The sequence below is a fragment of the Aotus nancymaae genome, unplaced genomic scaffold, assembly GCF_030222135.1.
Source record: "Aotus nancymaae isolate 86718 unplaced genomic scaffold, 86718_ANA_hifiasm-v0.15.2.pri h1tg000051l, whole genome shotgun sequence".
NCBI classification, from domain to species: Eukaryota; Metazoa; Chordata; class Mammalia; order Primates; family Aotidae; genus Aotus; species Aotus nancymaae.
The window spans coordinates 463,311-475,324 of record NW_026988465.1 but is presented as its reverse complement, the minus strand read 5'-3'; the positions used below and the strand labels follow the sequence as shown (position 1 = coordinate 475,324).

At 43.5% G+C, this 12,014-nt stretch overlaps 1 pseudogene; it reads right to left on the bottom strand.

Moving 5' to 3' along the window:
• Positions 1–9,737: 9,737 nt before the first annotated feature.
• Positions 9,738–10,572, bottom strand: LOC105708678 (uncharacterized; annotated as a pseudogene).
• Between the last annotated feature and the right edge of the window lie 1,442 nt (positions 10,573–12,014).

The following is a 12,014-nucleotide window of genomic DNA, read 5'->3' as shown; positions in this document are numbered from 1 at the left end:
TATTCTTCTTGTCTTCAGAGGTAAGAATGTGGCCTCTCTCTGAGATGCCCTCTTGCCCCTGAGCTCCCCAGCAGGGAACAGGCTGCCCGTGAGTCCCGATCCTGGGAGCAGTTTTCGTTTAGGAATGGAACATCAGAGCCCGGGAGCATTGGCGCCTGCGCGTCCATTGTGCGAGTCTGTGATGCAACGTCACCACCTTGTGGCAGCAAGGAGAGATCACAACGTGGGCTGAGCAAGTTGCTCCCTGCTTGGGGTTGGAAGCTGGGCTGGCCGAGTTCCCTGGATCTTTTGGATGGTGTAAGTTTTGATGGTGGTAGATTCCAGGACAGTTCAGTAGGAGCCCATCCTCAAAAGGAAAATATCAGAACTTCCTGCTAATCTGCTAGTGGGGCTGAGCAATTACTGCAAACAAATGAGATGTGACCATAGTTGCATTATGAGTTTGAGGAGGAGGTCATGCTATTAAAACGAGATAGTCAACTCCAACGACTAACATCATCACTGGGGGCTTCCAGATTCTCACTTTTCATTTAATCCCTAGCCTTAGTGAAATGCAAGAGTAGGAGTCGGCATTCTGGGCAGGGAGGCAGGTGAGGCAGGTACACATTTCCTCTTCTCTCCAATGCCCATATTTCTATTTCTGAATAAAATGGACCATTGTGGAGCTAAGGTAAGGCTAACCAAACTTAGCTGAGCCACCTCCTGAAGAGATTATTGCTTTTGATTTTATTTAATGAGATTTCTTTTCCTTCTGCTACCAGCATCCCCATTCCTTTGGAAAACTTCTTCCTTATAATAACGTAAAGGTCTTGAGATTTTTTGGTTTTGTTTTTGGGTAGCAAAATCTTTATAACATGAAATTCGCTATTTTCACCATTTTAAATGTACAATTCAGTGGCATTAATTACCTTCAGAGTGCTGTGCAACCATTACAGATATTTATTTTCAAAAGGTTTTCATCATCCTAAATAGAAACACTTGGACCGGGCGCGATGGCTCATGTCTGTAACGCCAGTACTTTGGGAGGCTGAGGTGAGCAGATGACCTGAGGTCAGGAGTTTGAGACCAGCCTGGCCAACATGGTGAAACCCCATCTCTACTAAAAATACAAAAATTAGCCAGGCGTGATGGTATACACCTGTAATCTCAGCTACTCAGGAGACTGACACAGGAGAATTGCTTGAACCCAGGAGACAGAGGCTTCAGTGAGCTGAGATCGTGCCACTGCACTCCAGCCTGGGTGACAGAGCAAGACCCGTCTCAAACAAAAACAAAAACAAATAGAAACACTGCACTCATTGGATAAAAAATTCCCTTTCTCCCCTCCTTCCACTCCCAGTAGCTTCTAATCTACTTTCTGTCTCCATGAATTTGTCTATTTCATGTATTTCATATAAGTGGAATCCTACAAGATGTGGCCTTTTCACTCGGCTTCTCTCTCAAAAACCTTATTGCTGAGTTTTATCCATGTTGTAGCATGTATCAAAAGTTCATTCCTTTTCATGGCTGAATAATAGAAAAATGTGTATACTGCTTGGCCAACTTGGTGAAACCCTGTCTCTACTAAAAATACAAAAATTAGCCAGGCATGGTGGCGGGCACCTATAATCCCAGCTACTCAGAAGGCTGAGGCGGAAGAATCACTTGAACCCAGGAGGTGGAAGTTGCAGTGAGCCGAGATCTTGCCATTGCACTCCAACCTGAGCGACAAGAGCAAGACTTTGTCCTCCCACCAAAAAAAGAAAAGTGTGTGTACCAGGCATTGTTTATCCACTCATCTGTTGTTTGACTATTGTGAATAATATTGCAATGATTATTGGTGTACAAGTATCTGTTGCAGTCAATCCCTGTGTTCAATACTTTTGGTTATATGCCTTAGAGTGGAATTGTTGGTATTACGACAATTCTATGGTCATCCTCTGTTTAGCTTTCTGAGGAACAGCCAAACTGATTTCCACAGTGTCTACACCATTTTGCAGTCCCACCAACAATGTACACAGGTTCTAATTTCTCCACATTCTCACAAACATTTGTTATGTTCCTTTTTCTTCCTCTAAATTATAGCCATCTTTGCAAGTGTGAAGTGGTATCTCATAGTGGTTTTGATTTGCAGTTCCCTAATGACTGATGACGAAGCATCTTCTCATGTGCTTCCTGGCCATGTATGTACCTCCTCGCAGAAATGTCTATTCAAGTCCTTTGTTGAGAATTTGATTGGGTTGTTTATTTGTTGTTGAATTGTAGGTATTCTACATATATTCTGGATACTATCAGATACAGGATTTGCAAATATTTTCTCCCATTCTGTAGGTTGTCTTTCACTTTCTTGAAAATGTCCTTTGATATAAAAGTTTCACTTTTTTTATTAACTCCAATTTACCTTTTTTTTTTTTGTTTGTTTCTTCCTGGGCTTTTAGTATCATATCTAAGAACCCTTATTGCCAAACACAAGATCATGAAGATTTACTCTTATGTTTTCTTCTAAGAGTTGTATGATTTTAGTTCTTATGGTTAGTTTGTGAATTATTTTTTGCATGTGCTGTGAAGTAAAGCCCAATTTTAGTCTTGCAAGTGGAAATCTGTTTCTCCCGCATCATAAATTAAAGAAACTATTATTTCATCATTGAATGGACTTGGCACTCTTGTCAAAAATCCTTTGGCCACAGGTGTATGGATTTATTGAGGAGCCCTTGTACATCTCTGGTAGCTTTTAAGATTCTCCCTTTATCTTATACAGGCATATCTGCCTTATTCTGCTTCACTTTAGAGTACTTCCACAGATATTGCTTTTTTTTTTTTTTTAACAAATTGAAGGTCTGTGGCAACTCTGTGTCAAGCAAGTCTATCTGTATGTGATCAATATTATTATCAATTATTATATCATGATTCCTCAGAAAGGTTATATCATCTATTGACACCTCTAGCATGGGTTGGTAACAGATACTGACACTCTGTCTGTCACCAAACTGTGTGTGTGTGTGTTGATCAAAGTGATCTTTGAGTGAGTCTAGTTTCCCCTCTGGTAGGACCTGCCTAGGTGGAGATAAAATATTTTTTCACCACTTACATTAATCTAGATTTAGATATAGTTGCCCTCCTGTATTTGCGTGTTCCATATCCGCTGATTCAACCAACCTCCAATGGAATATATTTGGAAAAAAAGCAATACAACAATTTTAAAAAATCCTACAAATAAAAAATACAGTGTAACAACTATTTACATATCATTTACATTGTATTAGGTACTATATGTAATCTAGAGATTATTTACAGTATATGGCAGAATGTACAAAGGTTATGTGTCAATATTATGCCATTTTATACCAGGGATTTGAGCATCTGTGGATTTTGATATTGGTGAGAGGTCCCGGTCCCAGTCCTTCATGAATACCCAGGATTCACTATATATTTTTGGATGTTAAACCACCTTGCAGAACTTTTAAAAAAAAAGTTATCAAGTAAACAATCTTCTGGTGAAATAGTCCATATCAGTACCATCTTTCAAGTATTCGTTGTTTATCAGCCAGATTACTATTAAGGCTGACATAACTTTGATCAGACCATGTTTCTGAACAATTCATATGCCTAAACTGAACATTAGTTTCTCATTCTCATGCAACACATAGCCTGTTTTTCTTTGCACATTGTCTAATTTTCCATACGTCCTTGACACTTAACGATTTTAAATTCCTATGGCTTTACTAGGAAATATTTTCAACTGTATAATAGGACTTGTGAAAATGGAGAGAATGGTAAATGTAAAACGGAGTGTAGACACTAAAACCTTAGACTCAAACCCTTATAACATGCGGTCTTCTTCTAAGGAGTGTAGGTTCCTGTCTTAGTCTGTTTTGTGTTGCTATAAAGGAATACCTACAACTGAGTAATTTATAAAGAAAAAAGGTTTATTTGGCTAATGATTCTGAATGGTTGGAAAGTTCAAGTTGGGCATCTGCATCTGGTGAGGGTCTCAGCCTGCTTCATGGTGGAAGGTGAAGGAGAACTGGAGCGTGCAGAGATTACATGGCAAGAGAGTGAGCAAGAGACAGAGGAGGGAGGTCCAGGATTGTTTCTAACAATCAGCTCTGGAAGAACTCACTCAGCCCTGAGGGAGGGCATCCATCTATTCATAAGGATCTGGCCATGCAACCTAAACACCTCCCATTAAGCCCCACTCCAACATTGGTAATCAAATTTCACCAGACTTGGTGGTGCTCACCAAGCTACTCTGAAGGCTGAGGTGGGAGGATGGCTTGAGCCCAGGAGTTCAAACTACAGTGAGCCATGATCACACCACAGCACTCCAGCCTGGGTAACAGAGCAAGGCCCTATCTCTATAAAAAAAAAAAAAAAAAAAAAGATGAAACAAATTTCAACTTGAGGTTGGGAAAGGATAAACATCTAAATCAGAGTAGTTCCTGACCTGAAGTTATTGTCATATTATTGATGTATTTCATTTAGAAATAAGTCATTAACAACCAATACGGCCAGGCGTGGTGGCTCACGCCTGTAGTCCAAGCACTTTGGAGGCCAAGGCGGGTGGATCACCTGAGGTTGGGAGTTCAAGACCAGCCTGACCAACATGGTAAAACCCCGTCTTTAAAAAAATAAAAATTAAAAAAACAAAACAAAAACAAAAACAAAAACCAACCAATACATGGGTCTAGAAAACTCGACCCAAAAGTGGCCAAAGCAAGTGCTTTGAAACCAAAGTGGCAAGAAAAAAATAATCAAACTTACTGGTTTTCTTAGTAAACAAATCTTGAATAATGCACTATAGAGATCCTGTCTTATTGATACAGCTAGAGAGAATAAAAAGTTTTATCATATAAATAAATTTTGTCTTTTTTTTTTTTTTGAGACAGGGTGTTGCTCTGTCACCCAGGCTGGAGTGCAATGGCACAATCTCGGCTCACCGCAATCTCCACCCGCTAGGTTCAAGCGATTCTCCTCCCTCAGCCTCCCAAGTAGCTGAGAGTACAGGCATGCACCACCATGCCTGGCTAATTTTTGTATTTTTAATAAAGACAGGGTTTCACAATATTGGCCAGGCTGGTCTCAAACTCTTGACCTCATGATCCTCCTGCCTCAGCCTCCCAAAGTGCTGGGATTACAGGTGTGAGCCATTGAGCCCAGCCAATTTTGTCTTAATATGAGTTTTATTTATATTTATCTTTTTTTTTTTTTTACATTTCAAAAACACTGTGTCATTCAATTGAATGACTTATAATTATTGAGTTACCTGGTCATTGTATTATCATTGTCAGTTATTATATTTCACATGCATTACTTAGTAAAGAAAAATCTTTACCAAGGCCTGCTTTCTCAGGCATATTGATATAATATATAGTTAACGGTGTAATTGATAAACAAGAAGTTTCTCAAGAATATTATCTGTTTGTTCAAAAATTACCACTGTAAAATTAAATCCTTCTTTTACGCTATTTTGAATATACTTAGGTTGATATAAATGAAAAAATTGTGAAACTCAAGTGAAGTCTGGAGTTAATAGTAATGTAACAATGTTGGGTTCTTAGTTTCCACAAATTTATCAATTTTACTTTAAGATCCTCAAGATGCTGAGCACCCCTACAATGATTAGGAGACAGAGCATAGAAATAGTTTATTACTGTCTGGGTGCAGTGGCTCACGCTTGTAATCCCAGCACTTTGAGAAGCTATGGAATGTGGATCATCTGAGGTCAGGAGTTAGAGACCAGTCTGACCAACATGATGAAACCCCTGTCTCTACTAGACATACAAAATTAGCTGGATGTGGTGGCACATGCCTGTAATCCCAGCTACTCGGGAGGCTAAGGCTGGGGAATGGCTTGACCCCAGGAGGCAGAAGGTGCAGTGAACCGAGATCGTGCCATTGCACTCCAGCCTGAGCAACAAGAGGGAAACTGTCAAAAAAAAAAAAAAAGAAAGAAAGAAAAGAAAAGAAACAGTTTATTACTTATAGGTCCTGGGATACATGGCACACTTGGAGGCCAGATTCATGAAAATCAGAGAGTGCAGGCAGAACAAGAGAGGGACTCACGGGCCAACAAATGTATTGGGTCCAGGGTGCTATCCAAACAGGTTTCCCAAGCAGGCATGAGTTCAAGGAGGTCGCCCAGAGACTTAATGGTGGTCCCTGCGGCATATCTGCACATTCTATGTGGGGTGTGAGGGTCAGTGTGGCTGTGCCACAGGGAAGTGGTCTACAGGAGGTAGTTGTATGAGGCAGATATCTGGATCCACCACATACAGGAACTCAGAGAAGGTGGAGAACTGACAACTTTGTCCAGGGTGATTGAGCCTTGATTTTGGTATGGGAAAGTCCAGTGAATATTTGAAATAGATGTGGAGGCAACCAAACATGATAAGAATTCACAACACTACCATGGTAATTTGTTACCATTACGGGAAACTGTTAGGGGCATATGGTAACTACCTGTATTATCCAACTTCTCTGTGAATCTAAAGTTATTCCAAAGTAAAAAAAAAAAAAAAAAGGTATTAAAATAACTTATTTTAAATAAAAGTTTAGTGACACTAAAATCCCTGCTTTAAAATATCTTGTGAGCTAGCAGAGTACATTTCTAACTTATATGTTATGTGTGCTGTTAACTATGAGAAGATATTCTTTTTTTTTTTTTTTTTTTTTTTTTTTTGAGATGGAGTTTCGCTCTTGTTACTCAGGCTGGAGTGCAATGGTGCGATCTCGGCTCACTGCAACCTCCGCCTCCTGGGTTCAGGCAATTCTCTTGCCTCAGCCTCCTGAGTAGCTTGGATTACAGGCACACGCCACCATGCCCAGCTAATTTTTTGTATTTTTAGTAGAGACGGGGTTTCACCATGTTGACCAGGATGGTCTCGATCTCTTGACCTCGTGATCCACCCACCTCGGCCTCCCAAAGTGCTAGGATTACAGGCGTGAGCCACCACACCTGGTGAGAAGATATTCTTAATAATACATCTCCCCTAAAATCATGTTTTTCTAATTTCTTTTAAAAATGCTAATACAAAACTGCTTATTGGTAATCTCATCAGCTGTTATTCTAATTTTAGACTGATTGAATTATTCTAAGTTGCTTTTCCAGATCATCTAATAAAAGAAAGATGGGATCTGACATGAACAGTGTATAAATTAGTACAAGAAAGCCTCTTCTCTGGATCAAATCTTGATCCTATGGTTTAGGATTTTATGTATTTGTGTATTTAATTTATTTTGAGAAAGGGTCTTGCTCTGTTGCCCAGGCTGGAGGGCAGTGGTGCTATATCTCGGCTCACTGCAACTTCTTCGTCCCTGGTTCAAGTGCTTCTGGTGCCTCAGCTTCCTGAGTAGCTGGGACTATAGGTGTGTGCCCCACACCCAGCAAAATTTTTTTTTTTTAATATTTTTAGAAGACAGGGTTTCGTTATGTTGGCCAGGCTGGTCTCCAACTCCTGGCCTCAAGTAATCCGCCAGCCTCAGCCTCCCAAAGTGCTGGGGTGGTTAACAGCTACCATGCTCAGCCTCGTTTAGGATTAAAAAATGGTTCTATGCCTTAGCCAAAGATAGAAAATTGTCATAATTATTTTATTACAATTTATGTAATTATTTTATGTCTTTAAGAAACATTTTGCCTCTGTCGCATCTCACATTATAACGGGAAAAAATCCCTTATGTTTGTGTTCTAACAAATTAAAAGTTGCGTTATCATTGTGAAGTCAAAAGAGAAGCAAGTAACAAGTGAATTGGGATCATGGAAACCAAACCGAAATAGAGTAAGCCCAGCACAACAGTGTCTTGGAGGCTGACCAGTTAGAAGGTCTTAAACATAATATATTTTAAACAAACAATAAAAGAAGAAAAGATTAACGAGAAACCTCAGATCATTAAGATTCAGTCAGGCAGGCATTCCTTTAAAAAAGAAATAGAAATTCCATTTGACCCAGCAATCCCATTACTGGGTATATACCCAAAGGATTATAAATCGTTCTATTATGAGGACACATGCACGCGTATGTTCATTGCAGCATTGTTTACAATAGCAAAGACCTGGAACCAACCCAAATGCCCATCGATGATAGACTGGACAAGGAAAATGTGGCACATATACACCATGGAATATTATGCAGCCATAAAAAACGAGGAGTTTGTGTCCTTTGCAGGGACATGCATGAATCTGGAAACCATCATTCTCAGCAAACTGACACAAGAACAGAAAATCAAACATTGCATGTTCTCACTCATAGGTGGGTGTTGAACAATGAGAACACATGGACACAGGGAGGGGAGCATCACACACTGGGGTCTGTTGAGGTGGCTAGGGGAGGGACAGTGCAGGCTGAGGAGGTTGGGGAGAGATAACATGGGGAGAAATGCCAGATATAGGTGCGGGGGAGGGGGGAATGGAGGCAGCAAACCACATTGCCATGTATGTACCTATGCAACAATCCTGCATGATCTGCACATGTACCCCAGAACCTAAAGTACAATTTTTTTAAAAAAAGGGCTTACAGAGTACCTTCTCTGTGTCAGTCACTATTTGGGGTGTAAAGGACTCACTTCTCAACAAAAACAAACCTTGATCCCCTGGTCTCCTGGAGTCACGGAGCTTACACACTAGTGGGAAAAACAGACTCAAATTTGAGAACTAGTGCAAAGAATGCGAAATAAATTGTGGTCATCTTGAAGACACGTGTGTGTGTGTGTATGTGTGGAGTGTGTGTGTGTGTATGTGTGAAGCTTTTTTAAATAAAGAAGCTTTAAGTGGGGGAACGATTTCTTCCCACCCCTCTGCGCCCAGCCCAGGCAGCGGTGTGCGCCTAGGTGCCCTGGACGGAGCCAGCAGCCTAAGGTCGGCGCCGCACTACTGCCTGGTGGCAGTTTCTTCCCTTAGCGCAAATGTATACAGCCTGTCTTTTTGAAAGGGTCCCCGTAGATGATAATCATGCTCTGTTAACCTCATTTGTTGTCAGGGAAAAATAAAACTATTTTATTTTTAAATAAATAAAAGTGTCAGAAGGAGTCTCGGTGCCTGCTAGTTTTGTTGTTTGTTAGCATAACTTCCTTTACAGATAGTATGGTTTCATTTTTGTAAAAACGCTGCATAAATGTAGCTAAGTCTGTTACCCATTGCAGTGCCTGCGTGACTTCGCTGGACCCCCCACCTTGCTTTTGTTGCCCAATGCGACAGCATAGGTGACAGAGCTAAATTCCTCCTCAGCTTTAACTCTGCTTATTTTCTGGAAACAGAATGCCTGTGTTCAGAAGTTCCCTCTTAGGAAGAAACCAGCTGAAGCTGGCGAAATCCAAGATGGCACCCCTCAAGAATCTCCAGCTTCGTTATCATCCTATTTTTATGCTAAGTGCACTCCCACCATGATAATTGACAGTCACCATGACAACGACTGGAAGACACCAAGAAGGGACAGAAAAAAAGGGGTTCCTTGATTCCAGGAAAATCTCCGTCCTTTCCCAAGAAAAGCATAAATATTCCTGCATCTGCTCTTAATAACTATCCCCTTCATTAAAGAAAGTTACGTCTGCAGCTTCCCAGCTCTCACAAACTGAGCTGATTTCAGATCCTGCAATTCCATAGCCGTTGAATGAAGCCTGCACTGCTTGACACTCACTTTCGGTTTCGTGGATTGGCCTCGCCACACAGCAGGAGAGAACGCCTTTTGGGATAACCAGGACTCCCGGTAATATTTCCATATGTACACATCTTAATGTATGTAAGGACGTCTAGGCGAGAAAGGAGTATAATCCATTCTTTACTTTCTGTAATTCCGGATTGCTTAAGTTTGTTACAAGGACACATGTTACATCTGCAACGTTTTTAAACTAAAGTGTATGTATTATAGAACAGTCCTCTGGGCTGAGCTTGGATTTAGTGGAGAGGCTTATATTCGTAGAATTAAAAACAGCATCGAAACATTCTGTGGCAAGAAGCCCTGAGAGCCTTCTCGCCCCAGCCCGGTCCCCGGCGGGCCACAGCCTCATCCCCCAGAGCGCCACCCTGAGAGCCCCCGTGCCCCAGCCGCGTTCTCCTGGACCCCTCCCAGGCGTGGCGAGCCGGGTCGCGCAAGCGCTCCGCCGCCAGGAAGCAGTGCGGCGCCGACCGTGGGCTGTTTGCTCGGCAGAGGGCACCCAGGCGCACTCGGCTGCAGCGGGCTGTGCGCACAGGGGCGGGCTCCTGCCAGGCAGCAGATGCTTTGTGCACAGCTGGGAGGAAGGAACGCCCCCGGGAGTGGGCGGCGGCCGAGGGACCCTGGAACCGTCCTCCCTGGTGGAGCCCTCCTCCGCAGCTCCCGCAGCCCCCTCATCCCGGGAGGACCGGGGATAGGGGTTGGCCTGGAGTCCCTTACTCCACGCAGGAAGTAGCTTCTTGGCAGGACCGGCCGTGCCTGTTGCTTTCAGTAGCCTCGAGCCGCTTTTTTCTGGGTGTACCTCTGCTCACATACCCGATGCAAGCCCTTCCCGGCTCGTCTCTCCACCCTTCCCGGGATCCGTGCCTTGCTCTCGGTGACTCATCCCACACCGTGCCTTGCGACACACCCCGTCGCTTTCTCTGGCCATCCGGAAGCGCCGCGCCATCTCTCTCGAGCCCCGCCTCCCCTACAGTGCTCTGTGCTGTGGTCACACGTTCTTCTCCCTCCAACTCCGGGCTGGGAGGCACGGGGAGAGCTCCCTGGCTCTTGGCCCTTCCCAGGCCACCAGGAGACAGCAGCCTCCGCCTTCGTTTCCCCTGGTCATTTCAGACCCATGTATGGAAGATTTTAGCATCTGACTCAGCTTCCCCAACATCCATCCCTCCACTAGCATCCACTCACGCCTTCGCAGCTTTCAGTGTCCTGGAGAGGACTGACCAATCTGACCCATCAGCTCCTACCCGGCCCAATTTGAAGGTCACTGCCGCTCAACCATGGCCACCCACTCCTGCCCCACCTGGAGCCCCAAACTGCTCAGATCCTTCGCTAAAACTCCCCCCTCTTTTGTTTGTTGTTAATAACTCTCGGCCAGGCCCGGTGGCTCAGGCCTGTAATCCCAGCACTTTGGGAGGGCAAGATGGGCAGATAACAAGGTTAGGAGTTCCAGACCAGCCTGACCAACACGGTGAAACCCCGTCTCTACTGAAAATACAAACAGTAGCCAGGCATGGTGGCATGTGACTGTAATCTCAGCTACTTGGGAGGCTGAGGCAGGAGAATTGCTTGAACCTGGGAGTCAGAGGATGGCAGCGAGCTGAGCCACTGCACTCCAGCCTGGGCAACAGAGTGAGACCCTGTCTCAAAAATAAATAAGTAAATAAATAAATAAATATCTCTCTTCCCTGGTTCTTGGCACACCTCTCTGACCTCTCCTTGTCTTTTTCTGGTTCTTTTTTCTCTAGTGTCCCTTATGCACTGGCCTTCCTGAGGTCCCTGCTCTCCCTGCAAAACCTCACCACACCCATGACTTCAGCTATATCCATTTCACCTCACGTTAACACCTGATGCCTAAACCTCTCTCCCAAGCCCTCCACACCATGCCAAAAAGGGAATTCATTTTCCCCTCTAAATTTGCTCACTTTCCTGTTTTCCCAATCTTGTTTATTGTCACAGCCATTCTCCTGCTGGTCCAAGTTAGTGAGAGTCCTCCTTCCTTACCTACCCATCAACTGATCCCCAAGCCCTGTCTATCCTCCTTTTTTTTTTTTGACAGAGTCTCCCTCTGTCTCCCAGCTGGTGTGTGCAATGGCACTATCTTGGCTCACTGCAACCTCTGCCTCCCAGGTTCAAGCAATTCTCCTGCCTCAGCCTCCTGAGTAGTTGGGATTACAGGTGGGTGCTACCATGCCTGGCTAATTTTTGTATTTTTAGTAGAGATGGGGTTTCACCATATTGGTCAGGCTGGTCTTGAACTCCTGACCTCATGATCTGCCGCCTTGGCCTCCCAAAGTGCTGGGATTACAGACGTGAGCCACCACACCCATCCATCTATCCTCCTTTTTAAACAGCTCTGTTATCTGTCCCCGTCTTCCCTGACAGCTCACCCTC